This window comes from Anser cygnoides, chromosome 3 (assembly GCF_040182565.1).
Source record: "Anser cygnoides isolate HZ-2024a breed goose chromosome 3, Taihu_goose_T2T_genome, whole genome shotgun sequence".
In the NCBI taxonomy this organism is placed as follows: domain Eukaryota; kingdom Metazoa; phylum Chordata; class Aves; order Anseriformes; family Anatidae; genus Anser; species Anser cygnoides.
In genome coordinates, this window is record NC_089875.1 from 84,763,461 (window position 1) to 84,768,309 (window position 4,849).

Sequence of the window (4,849 nt, forward strand, 5' to 3'; positions counted from 1 at the left end):
TGGGAATTTTTGAGAAAGAAAGAGCAAATAAAGTAGTATTCATCCAAAAAGGAAGAATGACTCTGGTTATTATTGTCCCATGGGAAAATTTTTTAAATGCCTATAGATAATGGACTCCTGAGCAATACCAGAGCTCATTGTACAGAACAACTTTCGCTAGATATACTTCACCATTAGAGGAAGGAAAAGCAGTAGCAATCATGCTTGGAAATATGTGCTTGGCCCCCATGTTTTGCAAAGTAATAAAGCTGTCTAGGGCATATCTAGACTTGACAAAGGGCAGCAGATAAGAAATTCAGTAAAATGGCAAAGTATAGACCATAAGGAAAGTCTCTAGGAGTTCAAATCAAAGTACAAAGTACTCCACATTAGCTTATTTGAACAGCTTATGTGCACACTCTCAGCCTGCAGGAAAAGCCAGGTAATTCAGTTTAGCATAAACCACAATGAATGTGAAGGTCCCACCATGTCTGATGGTAGGTCCAGATTTGTAAAATACTTTTCTTCCTGATTTAGGGGAGTGAGATACAAATATTTTATAAGAAAGGACTGAAAAGTTTATGACCGCATGAGGCTCTCTGCAGTATGGATGTAAAGAAAACAGGAGAAGAGAGCAGATGTTTGGAGGTCAGGGAAATTTCTGGGAATCAGATATCTGTTGAGGTAGCCACCAGGCAAGGAAAGTTGAGCTCCTGTTAATGACCTCCAAACATCTGCTCTGCTCACTCCCCTGTTTAGTTTCTACTATGATTTGGGGGATGTCTTATGCAACCATGATTTGTCGTTGGCAGTTTAGGGGGTTTGGCTGACTTCCAGTCTCTGCTCCAAGTGGATGTCTCTGCTATGAAATTTTCACCGTATTCTTTGCAAACGATTACCAATACTCAATCTCATCTTTTGTGAAATAATATTGATTGTGTTCCTGCCTCTGTTTCCTTCTCCTTTATTTTAACTTTTCTCTAAAAAGGTTTTCCTAATGTGTTGATCTGGTAAAGCAGCTTACTTTTGAAAAGGCAGCTTTTGCTGTTGCAAGGTAGACAAACCACCTGACCAAAAGTTCATTTCATATGTTGACTACAAATCCAAATCAGAGATTATCTCAGAATGCTCTCTTCTACTGGTCATTCACTTGACTATAATGAAAATTGACATTATACTTCTGTATAAGACTCGCTGCCTACTGCCAGCTATGTGCCTTCTGTATCTTTGCTGCAGGGAAAAAAAAAACCAACAAAACAAAACAAAACCAAACCTCTCAGTTTTCTCAATGTGTAAAATTTAATTTTATACTGGTAGAGATGAGTAAACTGGTGGAAGGGATCTGGTTTTTCTTCAGTGGTTTAGTAAAACCTCATCAGTCAAGGAATTGGCTTTGTGAAATATTGGAAGGTCTTGTTTGAATAAAATGTCCCCAGGCTGGCTGGGAATGGGTGGGCAACTTTGGTAAACTGGTCTGGTTCTGTTGCAAGCTGGGCTTTTTTTCTCATCTCTTTTATATAAAAAAGGAAACAAAACTTTATCCATGCCTGTTTTTAGCACAGATGACTTTATATGACTAAACAAGAGGGAAACTAAATAGCAGTCAGATGGAGAAGATTAGAAGTGAGGAGACTATCATATAAAATTAAGGAGATAGGAAAGCACAAAGCAGTAAGTAGTAGCCCTTTGCAAGATTTGATTAAACAGCTTATTCCATGAGAGTAGAGCTAAACAAACTCAATTTCCCATAATATTTGCCCCTTCATCCCTTCATATACTTTCCATCATTCTTAACTCCCTATCATCCTGCACCATCCAACAGCCCTGCCTATCTACCTGTCTTCCTAGATAAGTGGCAGCATACTGTGGCAGGTCCAGTGCTGGTGGATCAGACAGTACACGACCCCTGCAGGTTGATTTCTGTTTACATGAGCCTTGGTGGAAGTACTAATTAAGATCTTTCCCTTCTGTTTAGCTATAAAGTTTACAATGCTTTACGTCACTCAGTATCTCTGAGAGAGCTAAACTTCTCTTGGATTCTGAAAGTGGTCTGTGCTTTTAGGGGGAATGATGGCTGTGGAGCACCAGTCCAGTGACAGGCAAAGGTAGATGTTGTGAATGACATGTAGGTAGGCATAACATTCCACCACATGAACATCTTAGACAGTTCAGTTAAATATGTTTGTATATTCCTTAAGAAAATACAGGTAGTTAGAATTAGAGGGTACAGAAAAGAACACACTGAGATCCAGTCCTCAGGGAAATAAACGTTTTTTTAATTATTATTATTATTTTATTTTTTATGTTTTATTTTTATTGTGGAGATCAGGTAACAGCCAACAGAAAAAGATGAACTACTTCTAATGAGAAAACTAAATGAAATTTAAGTTTCAATTAATGAATGATACACAAGATACACAAGAAGTGTGTGATGGATTCTGCATCAAAATAAGAGACCATATAAAAAGCTTACAACAAAGCTGGCTGTTCAATGTATGCTACAAAGTGCCATGAAGCAGAAGGCTGATATCTAGAAGGACCTGGGAGGCAACAGGTGAAGGACTTGGACTAAGCAGATGGAGAAAAAGAAGTAAGAAGGACAACAGCACAGAAGAATGCATGGGAATGTTTTGTTGAAGGATGAAGGCATTGGCTTTCACATTTACAGCAGCAAGTGCTCAGGGAAGAGACACTGCAATGCTGCAGGATTTCATGGATCCCAAGATCTTGACAATAGCTTAAAGCACAAAATGAGGTGCAATAAAAAAGTTGGCCTATAGCTTATATTTATGAAAGAGGTGCAGGGACTGAATGTGACTGAAAGCTGTGTCCATTCCCTTGCAGCCAGAATTGCCCAGGCGATATCTTCATCCCACTTTTACTCACAGAATTAAAGTTGAAAGCCATTTAAATTAGTCTCTTAAACTTCACTCAGCAAAAACTTCCTTCACAACCAGAAACTGGGGGAAGTTCACCACAGTGCAATGTTCCAGACTTATTTTTCTTCTTAAAAGCCTTTGGAGAGAAAATTTTTCTGCCTGAGTTTTTATAGTTTAAGAGATGTTGTTGATTTGAATTTCTGTCTTTGAAAAACTTGTTCTCCTAACAACATCTTTTGTCTACTTTTTTTCTACTGTTTTCAATGTTTTTCTGATACCCATTTTTATACACCTTGATGGAATTTCAGTGCCTGTCATGCAAAATAATGGCACAGTCAGGATGGCCGAGCGGTCTAAGGCGCTGCGTTCAGGTCGCAGTCTCCCCTGGAGGCGTGGGTTCGAATCCCACTTCTGACAACTTCTTTTCAAAAGCCACCTGGACGTGGTCCTGGGCAGTCTGCTCTGGGGTGGCCCTGCTTGAGCGGGGGACGTGGACCACGGGGTGCTCCCTGTAATCCAACCTCGACTATTGTGGGATCCTATTAGGCAGATTTAGACAACGTGACACTGAAAGCACTAAGCAGCGTGACACTGAAAGCACTAAGCAGCGTTGGGTCAAATGAAATATATAAAATATAAAGAAAGGCAAAGGACTATGCCTGAGTGAGAAATTCAGATCTCCTTGACATTTGGTGGGTCACCTTTCTATATAATCTTTTAGGTGAAAGACCATGCCGTGGATTTGTTAAGAGCAGTGCCAAATTTGATATGCTTTGAAGGCTAGATGCTATGGCCAATCATCTCGTCTTCATTAACAGTTTCAGGTCTTGCCAGAAATAACTGCTGTGCAAAGGGAGAACACTCTTCGCTATGTTAAAATTAGCTAAAATAGGGTGTCTCCTAATCAAATCTTTTCCTGGATTGCCAAATGATGTATAGCTGTTTGTGTTGCAGATAACGCTCCAGTGGGGACCACGCTAAAATCCCTGAAAACTCATATTAAGCAAGACCTCTGGCTGAACTTTAACTCTATGTTCAGAAGTGAGAGGCTGGTGCTATAAGCCACCCAGATCTACATCAAACACTGTGATTTTAATTGCACATTTAGCTAACTAAGATCAACTTAGATTAAATGAGCAATAAATTCCTAGCTATATAAAATGAACAAAACAACATTTCAGATTAACTTAATCTGTATATGGGGCCACTTGCAGAGGTAATGATGGCAGAAAAGGAACCAAGTGGCCATCTAAACACTGGTAGGATCTTAGTACATTTTGCCTTTGCGTGCAACAGATGTTTCCCTGAGTTGGTCAGTTGTATCACATTAGCTATAAAATAAAGACAGAAGGCTTAACAAATGATTGGCACAGATCCAACACTTAAATCAGCTTCAAGTAGTATGAGAAATGATGCTGCTTTGAGGGCAACTATAAGGAAAATCTATTCTGATGGAGTGTACCTATTCCATTTTGGCTGATTGCTGTTTGAACTCCCCCTGCTTACAAGTACGTTAGGGAGTATATATTTCAAACAAACATTGCGCAGCATTGTTAAGCACTCTGCATATATTTACCCTGTCTAAATGTTTGAAGTTACAAGCCACATATGAGTCTCTAATTTCTTTCCACTTTTAATATGCCCCATTGGAAAACGTCAGTGCATCCACACGTTGCACTTGTAGTGCCATTCCAAACCTCTGCAACATTTGCAATAAGTAATGGAGAGACAGAGGCTGGAGCAAACACCTCTGGAGCTGAATGCTTATGGAAAACACCCTTTGTCCTCTCTGTTCTTTTCTACAGAGATTTACAAAGCCTCTTTCACCATGCTGCCACAGAGTCCTGACTCATTTCTGTTCTTGGATTGGCTAAAGAGGACACCACTGGCCTGAAGATTCCCATGATGGAGACCTACATGACAGATTTCACAGCTGGATCTAAAATGACTTGCACTGATTCTCTCCAGCTGTCTGGAGAGGCAGAAATACC

At 39.8% G+C, this 4,849-nt stretch overlaps 1 non-coding gene across 1 annotated transcript; it reads left to right on the forward strand.

Moving 5' to 3' along the window:
* Positions 1-3,192: 3,192 nt before the first annotated feature.
* On the forward strand, positions 3,193-3,275 carry TRNAL-CAG (transfer RNA leucine (anticodon CAG)). Its single transcript has one exon. It is a non-coding gene; the product is annotated as a tRNA-Leu (tRNA).
* Positions 3,276-4,849: the final 1,574 nt, after the last annotated feature.